The following is an 18,066-nucleotide window of genomic DNA, read 5'->3' as shown; positions in this document are numbered from 1 at the left end:
CCCCTGTCCTAGTCCCCCCTGGTTTCCTGAGTCCCCCTGGTTTCCTGAGTCCCCCCTGGTTTCCTGAATTTCCCCGTGTCGCCCGGAGTGCGGGCCCTGAATTTCCCCGTGTCGCCCGGAGTGCGGGCCCTGAATTTCCCCCGTGTCGCCCGGAGTGCGGGCCCTGAATTTCCCCCGTGTCGCCCGATGTGCGGGCCCTGAGTCTCCCCCGTGTCGCCCGATGTGCGGGCCCTGAGTCTCCCCCGTGTCGCCCGATGTGCGGGCCCTGAGTCTCCCCCGTGTCGCCCGATGTGCGGGCCCTGAGTTTCCCCCGTGTCGCCCGATGTGCGGGCCCTGAGTTTCCCCCGTGTCGCCCGATGTGCGGGCCCTGAATTTCCCCGTGTCGCCCGATGTGCGGGCCCTGAGTTTCCCCAAGTTCCTGTCCGTTCCTGGCCAGCCCCGAGTTCCTGTCCGTTCCTGGCCAGCCCCGAGTTCCTGTCCGTTCCTGGCCAGCCCTGTCTAGTCCAGCCCCGAGTTCTTGTCCTGTCCAGCCCTGTCTAGTCCAGCCCTGAGTCTTGTTCTTGTCTTGTTCCTGTCCTGCCCAGTCCAGCCCTGAGTCTTGTTCTTGTCTTGTTCCTGTCCTGCCCAGTCCAGCCCTGAGTCTTGTCCTGTCCAGTCCTGAGTCCAGTTCTGTCCCTGTTCTTGTCAAGTCCAGTCCTGAGTCCTGTCTCCAGCCCCCACCCTCTGTTCACTCCCTCCCCGGGTCGGCCTCCTGGGACGTCAGGAGCCGTCCCTTGGGGGGGGGGTACTGTCATGGTCCTGCGTTCCTGTCTGCGTTTTCCCTGTTGGGCCGCCAGATGGCGGCACTCCTGTTTTGTGTCCTGCTCCCCCTGTGTTAATTGTATGATTGTTTCCAATTGTCTAATCATTGTTTTCTGGCTGTCTCGTTTTCCCTTCCCCTTCCGTGGCCTGATTGTTCATGGTGCCCTCCTGTGTCTCGTCAGTGTGGTCTATTTAAGTTGCCCTCTTCCTTGACTCAGGTGCTGGATTCTTGCGGTATGTCTGCTTGTTCTGTGCTCCCCTCCTCAAATCTGCTCCATGCGTTCCGGTCTATGTTCTGGTTTCCTTGTGTTTGTTCCCTACTTGCGTATGTTTCAGACCCTTTGTACCTGCCTGCGTTTTTTACCTGCTTGTGGTTCGTTCTGATTGTTTGTTCCTGAGATCTGTTTTGTTCCCGCCCTGTGGTTCGTTCTGATTGTTTGTTCCTGAGATCTGTTTTGTTCCCGCCTATGTTTTTGACCGGTTTGTGTTTCTTACTTTGTTTCCGCTTGTGTGTTTCTGTGCGTTTCTGCCGTTTGTTTTCTGTACTAGTGTAGTTCTGTTCTTGTTTATTTTTTTGTTCCTAAGAATATTTTGAGTTTGTTGTTTTGCCCTTTGTGGCCTTGCCTGTTCCCTGTGTGTGTTTGCCTTTTTGTGTTAGTAAAATCTTTGTTAATTTTCCCTTTTTGAGTTTCGTGTTTTCCTTCCCCCACTCTGCGCCTGGGTCCCAGCACCCGTACTGTCACATCACAGTGCTGATGTTCGTCATCACATTGACTTTCCCATTGTTAGGAGCATCAGGCATGTGATGTGTGAGGAAGTGACATCACAGTCATGTGTTTTAGAATGCTGTGGTTGGCACAGTGGTAAGCTGTTGGTTGGCGCGTGGTAGATTTACTGAATTCTCTGTTGCAACGGTGCATATTAAATGTGCTGGGTGGTAGATTTACTGCATTCTCTGTTGTAATAGTACATATTAAATGTGCTGGGTGGTAGATTTACTGCATTCTCTGTTGTAATAGTACATATTAAATGTGCTGGGTGGTTCTGTGTTTGAGTTCATTGCATCTGGATTCTTGTAAATAGCACAAATCTCTTCAGAAGAAACTGGTGCCATTGAGAGGAGATGATGTTCACTTTTTTTGGTTATCTTTATGTTTTTATAAAATGTGTGTTTAAACTGGATGGGTGGGCCCGTGATAGTCTGCTGCAGGTTAACCTGAGCTCACCTGCCTTTTGCTCCAGCCTCATCTGGACAGGAGTCACCTCTTTAGCTTTTGTGTGCTTCATCACCCTTTTCCTGTCCCCTGACTGAATGATTTATTCCCCAAGGGACAGACTGATTTTCCCTTTTCCCCTCAGTAGCTCTGGGTTTGATTGGAAACACTTTCCTCCACTTTGTGAAGAGGCTGTTGGATATTGTTATGTCTCCAGCCTCTGCTTGCCTGGGTAGTGCAGGTGGAGTTAATACCTAATTGCTTAATTGCTTGATTGCCTCCACCTGCCTGTGGCCCAATATAAGCCCTGCAGTATGAGGCTGGGGGGATTCTTCTTTGGGGTTTCTTTTGTGTGGTTTGTGTTTGGTAGGTTTTTGTGAAGACTCTTTTATTTTGTAAACTTTGAGTTTTTGTTTGTTTTAGTTTGTGTTTTAGATTAATAAATGTCTGAGTTTGTGTTTTTAGATCAGTTTCTGTCTTGTTTTTGGTGCTTTGTTGTTGCGGCCCTGCGAGCCGGCCGTAACAGATATACAAGTATGAGTGATTATACATTTTCTTTGTGGTTCTGAAATGTTTGAAGACAGTAGAACCTGATGAACGTCTTGGAGCAGCATTTAGTTTCCATTCAGTTTGTTGGAGAAACAGTATGGTGCATCCTGGGTAAATTTCTGCTTTGATCTATATTTTTGTCACTTTTAAAATGGCTGACTCAATAACTTCTGCCCCCATAATGTGTTGAGTCCTGGTGTAGCACACTCGGTCTCTGACTGAGTGTACAGACTCCAGTGACTGAGTCCTGATGTAAATCCTGGTTGATTGTAAGACTAGAAGGTTCAAGCTTTCATCTTTATGTCCCTTTCATTGATAAAGATGGGAAGATTTTTTTTTCCAGTACAGGTAATTACATTTGGCACAAGTGTGAATTGTGGATTTTCTGCTACCTGAGACAGAAGGTAAAGCCAGCAGCAATGATGAGATGTTAAATGGATTTATTGCCTAGTGGTATCTAGTGGTAGAATGACGATACTGCCATTGTCTTCAGGCAGCTCAGTTGTTCAGGCAGTGAAGAAAATAGGGGGCTGTTCAGTAAGTTCAGATGAAATGAAACATTTATTTTGAATGTGATTATGCCATTTGTGCAAGTAATAAATGCTCACACGTGGTGAAATACATCAATTTTGCTAAGTGCAAAGAAGCAAAAAAAAATTTGAATCCAGTTTATTAAAAAAGAAAAAAACATCATGAAAGCTATAAGGGTGGCACAGTGGTACATGGAGACAGGGACAGTAAATCAACTATTCAGTTCAATCCGCTTCTGTTTTTCTCCAGAAAACGATGTCAGCTAGGTCTATCAGCAAACATATAGCTCAGCTATGCCCGGAAGTCCTCAATAATAATGGTATTTTCCAAGAAGTTATGAAAAATAGTTGACAACGTTTCGTTAGGTGCAGCGTCTTTTACTGCTACTACATAGTGAATGGGATGATAACAAAATTTTCGGTTACGCTGACCTATAAAACGCTATTCCAAAAGCAAAATTAGACATGCTATACATCGTTAGAAAGCTTATACTCTCACCTACTGAACAAATGAATTGTCGATCAAGCCAGACTGTACTAAAAAGGGCGACAACGCCGTAAACGACACCTGTGGTATTACGCAGCTATTTTGGAAGGTACTCAGGCATCACAAATGCGCGTATATTTCACAAACAGATTGTCCAAGACAATATATGACTCAGTCTCAAAAGAGACATCTATACACGTAAAAAAACAATGGTAAGGTTGTGTATTTATTCAATATTTAGTCCCAGATATAGACTGTAGAATGACATCAGTATCATTTTTTAATACTTTGTCTCGTTTATTTGGTTATTCAGTGAGCAGCGTTTTCACTGCTGTGTTGGCATGTCTTAGGGTTGTTGTTGAGTTTATCTTGTTACTATGACAGAATACGATTTTGGAGTGGTGAAAGAATATTTTTATGAATGCCCAGATAGACGATATTGTCCATTATGTCATGGGTAGGGGTCTAAAATGTGACCCACACACAACCACGTTTTTGGTAACAGATGCAGCAGCGAAGTCCCATCTCTTCACCTGCACAAAACGCACCCAGGCACGAAAGCTAGCACCATTCCTTCTCCTGTTAGGAAAATTGTGTACTTGATGTCCTGACAGGCTGGAGTTTGTGCAACGATACGAATCGATTAATGCATTTTGAATCAATTGAATTGAATCGTTGCTTTCTGTATCGATGCATCGATCCGAATCGATTAATTGTTACACCCCTAGTCAAAACTGACACTAATCAGCACTAATACTTTCAAACATCAGCCAATGACAATCACAGTGAGAACAGGACACTGTAAAAGCACTAAGTGCTTTTATAAAATTATAAAGCACTTTAAGTGCAACATAGCTCAGGAGGTAAGGGCGGCTGTCTGGCAGTCGGAGGGTTGCCGGTTTGATCCCCCGCCCTGGGCATGTTGAAGTGGCCCTGAGCAAGACACCTAAGCTGGCAGTATACTCAGTAAGAAGAAAGAACTTCAGGATCGAGAACCACCGGCGAACATGTCCACGAACACTGTTGTTGGTATACTCAGTGAGAACACTGCACCGTTTAAAGTCACTCCACGCCGCTGGGGTGTGAATAATTACGAGGCAGCTATTTTAACCAGGGCTGGAATCTCAACCAGACCTCCGTCTCGCGGCTACGCCATGGATGTATAAAGAGAAGGGCTACGCGAGATCACAACACAAAACGAAAAGTTTAAAGTGTTTAAAGTGGCTTTAGTTTATCTAGCTATGCAAAAGAAGAAAAAAAGGCGAAGAAGATGGTACGTTCGCCCTCTAAATCAGAGTAGGACGGAGGATGGAGAGTTTTGCCTGTACCTTCGGCAAATGCGAGTTTAGATGAGGGTCCACTTTCTCTTATTTCCGAATGTGTGTTAGGCGTTTTGATGACTTGCTGAAACGAGTAGCACCATTCATCAAACATGCGGGAACTCACAGAATTCCCATCTCTACAGAAGAGAGATTGGCGTTGACTCTCCGTACATTAGCATGTGAGTTCAGCCCTCTGAACTCTCAACCGTGACGTAACCAACTATGTGATATTTGGACTAATAGCTGAGAGTGGGAGGTCGGAGAACAAGAAAGAACCTTTCGAAAAGTTCTCCCTGGAGGCCATCGCACACTGCACCGTACGAACACACAACACCGCTGTTATGTCCATATACATTACATATTCATTCATGCGATTCATTTTATTATTTTGCATTGCGTTATTTCGTTATTGGATTGGATTACTATATTACATTATGGTACTTACCTGAAATTACGTAGAGACCCTAGAGGGTGCTGTATTGTTATAGGATACCTGATGTAAGCTACGCAAAATGCATTGTGGAGAAGAGTTACAGAAATGCTGAAGTAAAGACCCACTTCCCTGTTCCTATACTTCTGTGTCTGATGTCTAATTCTTTTAGCGTCCACTACACAACAACCCCGTCTTTTTGTTCATCAGATGTTCTGATTTCTTCATTTTGCTCAAAACATTCTACTTCGTATGAAGTATACTGCCTACTTAACCCCTAATTGCTCCCAACGAGCTGATTGGTACCATGCATGGCAGCCTTTCACCGTTGGTGTGTGAGTGTGTGTCTGAATGGGTGAATGAGAGGCATCAATTGTAAAGTGCTTTGGATAAAAGCGCTATATAAATGCAGTACATTTAATTGTTTACAGATTTTCCAATACATTTAGCATTTCTGTTATTGTTTAGTGATTAAACGTTTATAAGTCATACCCCTAGTTTTACGTGTCTGTCAGAAGCCAAATATAGACAAGGTAGCTAAATGTGACAAATGATGCATGTTCTGCTTCCTGGGTCAGAAGATAAAGGCAGCAGTAATGATGTGATGTTAATTGAATTTTTTGCCATCTAGTGGTAGAACGATGTTAATTAGATTCATTGCCATCTACTGGTAGAATAGGGATGCTGTCTTTGTCTTTGGGCAGCTTAGCTGTTCAAGGCAGTGAAGGAAATAAGAAACCGTTTATTGTGTTTAAATGAAATTAAACATTTATTTTGAATGCAATAATGGCATTTATACAATTAATAAATGCTCAAACGTGTGGTAAAATTAATCAATTTCATGAAGTGCAGAGAAGAAAAACAAAATTTTAATGTAACTTTCAAAAAAGGACACATCTACTCATCATGAAATAGATGTGTTAAACTTGTGTAACCAGATTATCAAAGCACTAATTAATTTATGACTTAATAAAGAGCTGATAATGTTGCCAATTGTTGCAGAAAATATATTTTGTATTTTTAAAAAATATTCTCTCAAAACATTAAAAAGCATTGATATGTTGTAGTCTCAAAATTAAATAGATGATATACACATAAAATAATATACACATAAATAAAGACAAGTATACATCTACAATTCACACATTATAGGGGAAAGAAATGACATTAAAAAAATAGTTCAGTAACACGGCGAGGTGACAAAACTGAAGCAGACCTTTTTCAGAATTAGGGACCTATATCTATGGCCTGATGCCAGAAGGTAGTTGTCTGAAGAATCGATTGAGAGGTTCTGGGGGTCATGTGCTATTGCTAGGGCTTTGCATGTGATGGCTTTGTTGTGAAGTTCTGAAAGGTTGGGGGTGGGGAGCTAAATGATTTTGGAGGAAGAACGTGTCATATGGAAGAATCTGTTCTTGTTGGAAGCAGTTAGCATGGTAAAGAAACAAGGGGAGCAGTATGGATTGGATTATACTTTTGGAGAGCAATAACAGAAGGTTGGGGGTACCAGAAAGTGCTTTTAATTTGTGAATTACACTGTTGGCAGAGTTTATGGATGTCAGTGGTGTGTTGTTCAAAACTGAGATTTATTGTCCAAGGTGAGTGTGAGATGCTTACATCTCCACAGTTTTGTAGCTTGATGCAGGTGGGTTTATGGGTTGTGCTGTCTGTGCAGGGTATACCAATGAGCAGTTATTTTGTCTTAGAGACATTTAACTGCAGGCTGTTGTTTTTGCACCATTGTGTGAAACAGAAAATTGAATGCTTATAGTCTGAAACAGAGTTACTGTCATTAAGAAGTTCAAGTATGGCGGCATCGTCTGAATATATGAAATATGTAGTGATGGGTGAGGGGCTGACAGTCATTAGTGCAGAGGGGGTACAAGAAGGGGCTCAGGACACAACCTTACGGGGCTCCAGTCTTAGTGATGATAGTTGAGGAAGCTGAGGATAGTCTTACAGATCGTGATCTGTCACTGGTGAAGCTGTATATTCAGCGGGTGAGGAGGGGTGAGACACTGAGCTGGAAGTTTCCTGATCATCTGGGTACTGCATCAATGGTACTGAATGCAGAACTGAAGTCGATGAAGAGGATTCTGGCGAAGGCACCTGGTGCTTCTAGGTGTTGTAGGAGGAAATGAAAGAGGCAGGCCACAGCATCCTCAGTCTCCCACTTGGCCTTGCAGGTGAACTGCGGTCCAACACCTGGAAGTATGATGTTAAGAACCAGTTTTTCCCAGTTGTACTTTGCAGTGAGTACAACTGGCTAGTAGGGATTGAGTTCTGAGGGGTGGGATTTCTTGTGTACCGGTATGATGGTGGATGTTTTCCATAGGACAGGTACTCTAGCAGTTCTGTATGATTCTCAGAAGATGGAGTGGAGAACTGGAGAGAGCTCCATGGCACATGTCCTTGAGTACCCTTGCCTGGATGCCAACTGGCCCTGGGGCTTTGTCTGGATGGGAAGGGCTTTTGATAGTTCCTGTTGATACAATTAATTTACTGTCCCCGATTATGAATCCACAGCAATGAAATCATGGACAAAGCTCAGCCATGCTGTGGTGAGGTGGGCGTGGTTTGAGCGTCGGCTGCAGAGAGAGAGAGAGTGTGAGAGGAGCGGGTAATTGTTTAATTGCGCTGATTGCCTCTGATTATTTTTCAACAGTGAGCCTGGGGTTTTTAAAAGCGAGACCGGGAGTTAAAAGGGAAGCCGGAGAGGAGAACGCACGCCAGTGAAAAGAAACTACGAAAACTGTGTTTTGTTATTTGCAGAAAAAAGCCGAAGGCTTTAATAAAAGAGCACAGAAGTGCTACCAACTAAAACGGTTGTCTCCCGTGAGTGTGTTGGAAACCAGGAGGGGTGGCACTCACTTGCCACAGTGGTGGCCGGTACGGGGAGTTTGAAACATCCAACATTGTACAGAGGAGACAACCATGGAGCACAGCCAGGAGCATGGTGAAACGGCACAACCGGTGGTAGCGCTGCCGAGGATGCTGGAGGGGATGGCGGCGATGCAGGAAAGGCAGGCGGCGATGCACGCTGAACAACTGGAGGCTCGGCGGGCACAGACCTCCCTCCAGACTCAGGCTCTACTGCAGCTGGCGGCTGCGGGAGAAACCAGCTCCCGAGAGCGACAGACCGGATCCCCCGTAGCTCTCCATCTGCCCAAGATGACCCCAGAGGACGACGCGGAGGCGTTCCTCGATGGGTTTGAGGTGGCCGCGAGGGCGTGTCAATGGCCGGAGGAGGAGTGGGTCGTCTGCCTCCTGCCCCTCTTAACTGGGGAAGCCCAACAAGCGGCACACAGCTTACCCCCCACAGCACGGTCGGTGTATGCGAACCTGAAGAAGGCGGTCCTGGACCGCCTGGGGTACAGCCCGGAAGAGCACCGGCGACGGTTCCGGCAGACGGCCCTGGCAGGAGAGGACCGGCCATTCGCATACGCCCAGAGATTGCTGGACATGGCGCGTCGGTGGCTGCGACCGGGAACTCCGGTCAGCCGATGGGGTGGTGGAGCTGGTGACCCTCGAGCGATTCATTAATGGCCTCCCGGGGGAGACGGCGAACTGGGTGAGGTGCCATCGACCGACCGGGTTGGCGGCCGCTGTCACCCTGGCGGAGGACCACCTGGCGCTCTACCTCCGCGGCCAGTCACAGCAGCAGCAGCAGCAGCCAAAGCCAGCACGGGCAGAAACGGCTCCGCGCAGGAGAGCCCCTCCTCGTTCCCTTCCTCCCCCCTTTCCTTCCTCCCTTCCCCGTGCCCAAACCCCCTCATTTTCCCGCAACAACCCTTTTTTTCTGTTTCCCCAGCCCCAGGCTCAGTGGTGACGGGGTTCGACCCACAGAGAGCTCCGCAGACGCCCGAACCGGGGTGTTGGCGGTGCGGACAACAGGGTCACCTGCGCCGCGAGTGCTCGCTCATGGAGGTGGGGCAGGTGGTTCGTGTTGTCGGCCCGCCCACCTCCGCTCCCGACCCAGACGGAGCGTACTGTATTCCGGTAAGGATTCAAGGTAGTGAACACCAGGCGCTGTTGGACTCAGGGGCTATGCAGACCATGATTCAACAGAGCCTGGTTCGACCCGAGGCGTTGTTAGAAGCATCAAGGGTATCTATAAGGTGTGTGCATGGGGATCTACACGAGTACCCTATAGTCTCAGTGGAAATTCGGTGTCACGGAAAAAAACATAAAATAAAGGCTGCGGTTAGCTCCCACCTCTCGCACCCTCTGATTTTAGGCACTGATTGGCCGGGGTTCCGCCAGGCAGCTGGTAAGGTAGGGGGGGTGCATTCACGACGGGTAGGGCTGTGTGATGTGTGTGCTGCGGTCAGCGGTGACGCGGGGTCGTCCGACGCGGCAGAGGGCGAGCCAGCACCAGTGGAGCCTCCGGGGGAGACTCCGCAGGTACTGGTGTTTCGCCCCATGGAGGATTTCCCACTCGAGCAGTCTCGTGATGACACCCTACGCTTTGCCTTTGATCGCGTGATGTACATTGATGGTCAGCAGGTGCGCCCTGATGCAACACTCACTCACCCGTATTTTGTAATAATTCGGGATAGGTTATACAGAGTGTGTCGTGACACTCAGACTAATGAGGAAATCACCCAATTGCTGGTGCCTAAAAGCTCTCGGGAAATGGTTTTTCAGACGGCTCATTTTAACCCCATGGGTGGTCATTTAGGGTATGAGAAAACACTGAACCGGATAATGGCTCGTTCTACTGGCCGGGCATTTGGGCCGACGTGCGTCGGTGGTGTGCGTTGTGCCCTGAATGCCAACTAGTAAATTCCCCGGCTATCTCAAAGGCGCCGTCGCGCCCCCTAATGGAGGTCCCTTTTGAGAGAGTGGGGATGGACCTCATCGGGCCGTTTGATCGGAGCACGCAGGGATACCGCTTCGTTTTAGTTCTGGTGGATTATGCGACAAGGTATCCCGAAGCAGTTCCTTTGCGCAGCATTTCGGCAAAAAGTTTTGCGCAGGCATTGTTTCAAATAATCTCCCGAGTCGGAATCCAGAAAGAGATTCTGACTGACCAGAGCACGCAGTTTATGTCACGCACACTACGCGAGCTGTACGGGTTATTGGGCATTCAATCTACTAGAACCAGCGTGTACCATCCCCAAACGGATGGGCTTGTTGAGCGTTTTAATAGAACGTTGAAGTCTATGATCCGGAAGTTCATTCATGAGGATAGCCGTAATTGGGATAAGTGGTTATCTCCTCTGGTGTTTGCAGTGCGGGAGGTTCCCCAGGCCTCCACGGGATTTTCTCCCTTTGAACTACTGTTCGGTAGGAAACCCCGGGGGATATTGGACCTAGTTAAAGAAAACTGGGAGGAGGGTCCGAGTCCTAGTAAAAATGAATTACAGTACGTGCTGGACCTGCGAGCAAAACTCCATACACTGGGTAAGTTGTCACGGGAGAATTTGCTCGAGGCACAGGCACGTCAGCAACAGCACTACGACAGAGGAGCTAAACTACGTCAATTTTCACTGGGAGATAAAGTTCTTGTGTTACTCCCTACCTCTAGTTCTAAATTACTCGCCAAGTGGCAAGGGCCCTTTGTGGTCACACGGCGAGTGGGGGAGGTTGACTATGAGGTAGAGAGGGGGCAAAACAGATTTATCAACTCAATCTCCTGGAAGCGTGGAAGGAGGTGGTGGCTGTCTCTCTGGTTACGGTGGATAAGGAGAGAGATGAGCTGGGGCCGGAGGTACCAAATTCATCCAATCAGATCTCAACCCTTTCAGACGACCATCTCTCACCGAATCAGAGAGCAGACCTTGCCTTGTTGCAAAAGCGTTTTGCTGATGTGTTTTCCCCCATACCAGGACGCACGCACCTCATACACCACCACATTGACACTTCCCCGGGGGTGATGGTGCGGACCCGCCCCTATAGGTTGCCGGAACACAAAAAGAAATTGGTTCAGGCAGAGATAAAGGCAATGCTAGAGCTGGGGGTAATAGAGGAATCCCACAGTCCCTGGAGTAGCCCCATTGTGCTGGTAGGTAAGCCGGATGGGTCTATTCGCTTCTGTGTGGATTATAGAAAAGTAAATGAAATGTCACGGTTTGATGCTTATCCAATGCCTCGGGTCGACGAGCTCTTGGATTGGCTTGGCACGGCTCGATTTTTTTTGACACTGGATTTAACCAAGGGTTACTGGCAGATTCCCTTGTCTGCCAAATCTAAGAAAAAAACAGCTTTCTCCGCTCCGGACGGTTTGTACCAATTCAGGACACTTCCGTTTGGGTTATTCGGAGCCCCTGCCACCTTCCAGCGCCTGATGGATCGGGTATTGCGTCCGCATGCTGGATATGCTGCTGCCTATCTGGATGACGTAATTATCCATAGCAGCAGTTGGGAGCAGCATGTGCAGCATGTGGGGGCAGTGCTCAAATCTTTAAGGCAGGCAGGGCTCACGGCTAACCCACAGAAGTGTGCTATTGGCCGAGCGGAGGTACGGTATTTGGGGTACCACTTGGGAAGTGGACAGGTGCGACCTCTAGTGGGCAAAACCGCTGCGATTGCAGCCTGTCCCCGACCCAAGTCAAAAAAAGAGGTAAGGAGGTTCTTGGGGCTGGCCATTCGGTGGGTGGTCGGAGCCCTCCGTTATTACCTTCTGGGTCGCCCATTCACCCTCTGTTCGGACCATTCCCCCCTCCAATGGCTCCACCGCATGAAGGATACCAACGCCCGGATCACTCAGTGGTATCTGGCTTTGCAGCCTTTTAACTTCAAAGTGATCCATAGACCGGGCACACAGATGGTCGTGGCTGACTTCCTCTCTTGCCCCCAGGAGGGGGGGGGGGGGGGGGGTTGGTCATCGGCCAGATGGCTCCCCGGCCTAAGTTGGGCGGTGGGGGTATGTGGTGGGGTGGGCGTGGTTTGAGCGTCGGCTGCAGAGAGAGAGAGAGTGTGAGAGGAGCGGCTCTCGGATCCTTCGCCACAACTGTCAGGTGGAGGTAATCAGCGCCGATAATTGTCAATTGTTTAATTGCGCTGATTGCCTCTGATTGTTTTTCAACAGTGAGCCTGGGGTTTTTAAAAGCGAGACCGGGAGTTAAAAGGGAAGCCGGAGAGGAGAACGCACGCCAGTGAAAAGAAACTACGAAAACTGTGTTTTGTTATTTGCAGAAAAAAGCCGAAGGCTTTAATAAAAGAGCACGGAAGTGCTACCAACTAAAACGGTTGTCTCCTGTGAGTGTGTTGGAAACCAGGAGGGGTGGCACTCACTTGCCACACATGCTAACCCAAATAAATTGTGTGTATAGATAAATGCTGCATACATCATGATAGAGGTAATACCACTTTATAGGATGTATATGATTGTATAAGTATAATGACTGACTGGTGGGATAATCTGTCTTTCTACCAGAGAAAACTCAAGGCTGCAGAAATGTTGGAATCTCTTTATCAGTGATTTGGAAATTATCACTCTTTAATTTAGTGTTCCTTTTTAAAATGAAGTGTGTTTTGTCATGAAAAACATCTGTAGTTCTTTCATACCATTCAGCTTGGCTAGGGCTCTTGTGTGCTTGACCATTATACATTTTAAGCAGGCTACTGGATATTAATACAACTCGGGGGATCATTTTTCAACCCTACTAAAATGTGGACTGTAAGACCCATTCAATCTCCTCTTTTCATCTGGAAGGATTCCTTCAGGCTTTTCATGGCTTGTTCTTGGGTTATATCTCTCCAAAGGGTGGGAATGTTCGCAGGCTTAGCTTTAAATCCCTCAGCAAACTGCTCATTAAATTTGTTGAAGACGTACTTCCAGTAGAGTGAGATGCTAGTGTCAGGCTGGATGCGCCAGTCAGGGTAAATGCTCTGATAGTCCTTGTATGGATGGTATCTCCACTCTGTTTCATTCGACCTGAATGTTCCCTCAACGGCAACACAGGAGGAGCAGATATCACTCAGTAAATCACGACTCCTCGTATCTGAGTCCTCATATCTATATCCCCCGATCCCCTGAGGACGGTGAATGGAGGCAAAGTGCTCTGTGTGGCCCTTTCCGCCTGCTTCACATGGGGTCTTGCAGAAGGGACACTGCCTCCCACAGCCAAACACCCTGTTAAACAGCTCCTTCTGTGGCTGAAAGGGCAGTGAGGTCAGCCTGGTCCTAACATCCCCACCCCTCTGAAACTCTGCAGTAATGGACTGCTCCATTTCATCTACAAGCACCTTTAGACACTGGGAAAATTCTTCTGGCTTGGCAGTGTTTAAGGTCAGGATGGCTCTGAGGGGGTCTTTGGGGATGGCAAGCTCCTGTAGGTCACTACAGATATCCTGAATTAACTGCTGAATGTTCTGGTCCTCCTCACCCCTTTCTGTCACTCTTTCATTGGCCTTCATCTCTGCATTCTTAATGGCTTCCTTTAATCGTTGAACCATCACCTTCAGATGCTTGTGCTTGATGTTCCTGAGACCATCTCCCTCTGAGAACTGCTGTATCATGTGCTCAAATATCCAGCCCTGCACAAAGTTCTTGTAGTTTCTTACATAATTCAAAAAGTCCTTAAAGTTATCACCTGAAAGCAGCTGCTTGAGGATTGAGAACTGGAAGAAGGATCGAGTGCTGAAATCAATGCCTTTCTGCCCTGTCAACACATCATCCACAAGGTCAGGGCCCAGAGACTTGGTGATGTATTCCTTCACCGCAGGTGCAAGACAGTTGTAGGTGAACTCCTCTGCTTTTTTCTGACACTGGTCTCTTTTACCGAACAGGTCCTTAAAGTCATTGCAGTACTGTTCCTTAAACTGCTCCAGACAGTGACGGGGATCATTTGCATGGATAAAATCCTAATGCATTTTTTGAAACTCCCGTGCTGCATGTCCACAGATATGGATCTTCAGACTGGCTTGAACTTCAGCACTTGTTTCCAGATCCCTGTTTCTGTCTAGGTTTTCATCTACCATGTGAAGCAGGTCTGTGATGTATGTGCTATGGTAATCAGACCTTGTTCTCACTTTCTCTTCCACAAACTGCCTGCTGCAATCTATGATGTGATCCACCATCTTTTGCGTCTTCAACTGTTCATCTTCAAATAATTTGTTCCCAAACTTTTTAAACATTCCCTCTGGCTTACCTTTTACTTGGAAGAATGGCTCTCTTCCACATTCCGACAAGTTTCCCACACTGGACAGCATTTCATGTACTGAAGGACCTTCTCTGCTTAAGTGAACACATAGCTGGTGGTAGATATCTTGGACAATGTCTCGGTTTTCCAGGCCAGGGAACTGCAATTCTGCCACAGTCTCATTCCACATGTTCCCAAATTCTTTCTCTAGCTTTTGATCCGATGGCTCTTTACTTTTCTTGCATTTGTAAGAGGGAAATTATACTGGGACCCAGAAAAGGCTGACATTTGAACGAGCCAGCATGCTGGGACGCAGCGTGTACTTCAAAGGACCCGAGAGCCTTGTGGTAAAACAATAAGTCACTCGGACTTCCTCTGAATGGGCAGGCCATTTGGCTCTCTGGAATGTTACCACCTGGACACAACCAAGATAAGGGGAACTAGTCTCTTTGCCTGTGGTTGTGGGTGTGGGTGTTTTGGGGTCATAAAGGGTGAAATGACCGGCCACATGGCGGGACAGTGCCCTCATTTGGGCCCCTCTGACATTCCACTTTGTATTTCTTTTCTGGATCTGGACTTTAAATCATCTGTTTATCCTATTTACAAACCCCAGAAAACCGTACAAACCATGCACATGTTTTCATTGTATTATTGTATTATGCATTATGTAATAATAACATGGATTGCATGTACAATGGTTAAACAAAAGGGTATTTTCATGACAACTGCACCATAATATTACATCCACTTGACATGTTTAGTATGGACATATTCAGGAAAATTATAGCAATTGAATGGAATATGTTTCATACCAAATAGAATTTAATAAAACATAGTTTCAATAACTCAGGAAAAAACTAACACAATGGAATGTCCTCTCTGGTAATCATCTCCTTTTCCCCATTTCCCCACCAATTGTTTTAACAACCTCCTCCAAATGGTGGGGGCCAGAATTAGAGATTTATGATTCGGACAGGTTAATTTATGGCAATGCCGCCTAGACCAAACGCGGGATTTGGCTTAAAAGGAAGGGAGACAAAGCAATCGAGGAAGATCGTAATCGACTTCCCACCGTGCACGTACTATGTGCGCTGTGTGTAGACAGACAAGGAAGATCGTAATCGACTTCCCTCAGTGCACATACTAGGCTATGTGTTCTGTGTAGAGATAGCCATGGAAGATCGCAATCGACTTCCCGCACTGCGCATACTCGATGTTCTGTGTGTAGCTAAACAGGCTGGTAAGAACTCTGTTACTCTGTATTTCTGTTTTTAACCCTTATAATTGATTTGAAATTGAAGATAATAACCTACCTGCCTGTTCAATAAATTCTTATTTTTAACTTGCGTGGTCTTCATGACTCTAATCCATTTTATCTTCTTTTCAGCCGAAATTCCGTTTAAATACTCAGGGGGGCAATTCTGACGGGGACCTCCTGATCAGGGGTCTAGTACAGTAAAACGTCTTTAGTGGGGTCTTCAAGTTAGATAGGTGACCACGATCTGCCTGTTAAGCGATTGGTGGGATCGGTTCTGGTGTTGTTTGGCATAAGAGGACCCATGGGCGTAGTACGCTGGTTCTCCCCAAATTCGCCTTAAGGAGCCCGATAGATTCTTAACCGCCCTGGGCTCATAACTGTCTATGCACTATCCATGTAAGCCAGGCATGGAAGGCATGTATTATGGTGGTCAGACTCCTACCCTCTGGATTCTTCACCGAACTGAGATTTAACAATAATGCTAAACCCGGGAGCATATATTGAGGAATGATGGCACAAGATAGAGTCGAGTGTAACCACTCCCAAGTTCCACGTATAGTTAAACCCAAATTTTAAATTATCATATAAAATGGAGTCAGATTTAATACGAGGGTAAAACCTAGTAACTGTTACGCTTTCTGGCTGTGGTCATGGATATATCTGTTGTGTTGTTCCGCGCATTTGTGAATATTCTGATGCTCCCATTGGAATATTGACAGTCCGGCGACAGATCGGATATATCTCTGATGACAGCATAGCCCCGTTTACGAACGGAGAGTAACCTGAATGCTACTGATCCGTTTCAGGCCAGCTTTAAGCGGGATATGAAGCAGCGCCTTCATATCTAACCCGTGGCAACGGAACCAGTGCATTCTTAATTATAATTGTGCCCTGTTCTTACGAACAGAGGAAAATAACTAACATCTCCGGTTTTGAATCACACCAGCCAAGGGAGAACACGCGATACCTTCCCCTCCAGCTACAAACCCTCATTGGTCTAGCTGTGAGGTGTTTACACATTTCTCAACCAGATCCAGTGCTTTTTGTTCCATTGTGGCTGTGTGATTTTTCTTGATGCTCTCTAACCTGAACATACCCTTTCTAATCTCCACAGCTGCATCAAGCTTGTTATTCACAGAGTTCTCTGTCTCCTTCCGGATGGCTTTGGCTGTTTTGATGAAGTCTGCCTTGTACTTCTCTACCAAGTGAACTTGTCCCTCTGGTCTATCATAGAATTCCATGAGATTGTCCAAAATTAGCTTTTCCCCTTTAGTGAGTTCTAGGGAGGCCTCATATTTCAGGCTGCTCAGTAAGTCATTTAGATTGGAGGATGGCTGAATCAGTGTTGCGATTGTGCAGAAAAGTTTGACACCTTTGTCTCAGCTTGGCTTAACCAGGAGTACATGCTCTTCCTGAACACCCACTCCCAATTGTTGAACTCAGTGCAAAGCTGAGTATAAGCATCAGCCACCAGGCTGTTGCGGAAACTGAAGATGAAGTTCTCATACTTCACTGCGCTCCACAAACTCCCGGTCCATTCAAGGAACTCAAGGAATGTGCGTGGTGAGCTCTCCAGATTTGTGTTCCATAAAATACTCAATCACACTCCTCTTGTACATATTCACAGCCTCACTGTAGCCAACATTCACAGGTGCCATGGGAGGGTTACCATGCCAGAGCCCAGGGATGTACCAGGTATTTCTCTCTAGATTGTACTCCATGACATCAGTAAATTTGCTGTTGTCACTCAGCCCCACCACCAGCGTAGCCAGTTCATTATCATGCTCATAACTGTCATCCAACTGGGCCAACTCTGGTGACTTCAAATCTTCAGTGTCAATAACCATGATGTAATCACACCAAAGCTGCCTTTTAAAGTCCTCTTTCACTCTGATGAGGAGCATGAAGGCCCCTCTTGTGCACCTGCCACTACTGACGGCAAACTGGACCCCAAACATGGTGTTCAGGAGGGTGGACTTCCCAGTGCTCTGCACTCCTAGTACAGTGACCACCCTGATCTTACATTTATACTTTGTTAAATGATCAAATTCCTTCAGAACCTGTGTCACCCACTGCAGAGGAATGTTGGATGCATCTCCATCTACCAGCTCCAGAGGAATACCTTCCTGCAGCAGCTTAGCAGCCAGATGTGGAAGGAGCTGAATCTGAGGGGGGGGGGGTGGGCAGGCCGACTCGTACAGCTGACCCAATTCCCGCAGGAAGTGCTCTGTCCCCAAGGAGGAACTGGAGATCTTCCTGTTCAACTCTGCAATAAGCTCTTTGTTTTCCAAGGAATTTTGACACTGTTCCTTGTACTCCGCTCGAAGGAGTGGAAGGCTTTTGCGTGACAGGTTGTCCAGGTTGATCCTCATCCACTTGAGGAAAT

General features: G+C 46.9%; 1 protein-coding gene and 1 long non-coding RNA gene across 2 annotated transcripts in view; one reads left to right on the top strand and one right to left on the bottom strand.

The window, feature by feature from the left end:
* LOC135258451 (protein starmaker-like) overlaps positions 1 to 18,066 on the bottom strand; it is a 228,028-nt gene that overhangs the window by 40,818 nt on the left and 169,144 nt on the right. The window lies entirely within an intron of this gene.
* LOC135258482 (uncharacterized) overlaps positions 1 to 18,066 on the top strand; it is a 189,120-nt gene that overhangs the window by 14,368 nt on the left and 156,686 nt on the right. The gene's annotated exons all lie outside the window — the stretch shown is intronic.

Source organism: Anguilla rostrata, chromosome 7, assembly GCF_018555375.3.
Source record: "Anguilla rostrata isolate EN2019 chromosome 7, ASM1855537v3, whole genome shotgun sequence".
In the NCBI taxonomy this organism is placed as follows: domain Eukaryota; kingdom Metazoa; phylum Chordata; class Actinopteri; order Anguilliformes; family Anguillidae; genus Anguilla; species Anguilla rostrata.
This window is presented reverse-complemented; position numbering and strand designations above follow the sequence as displayed.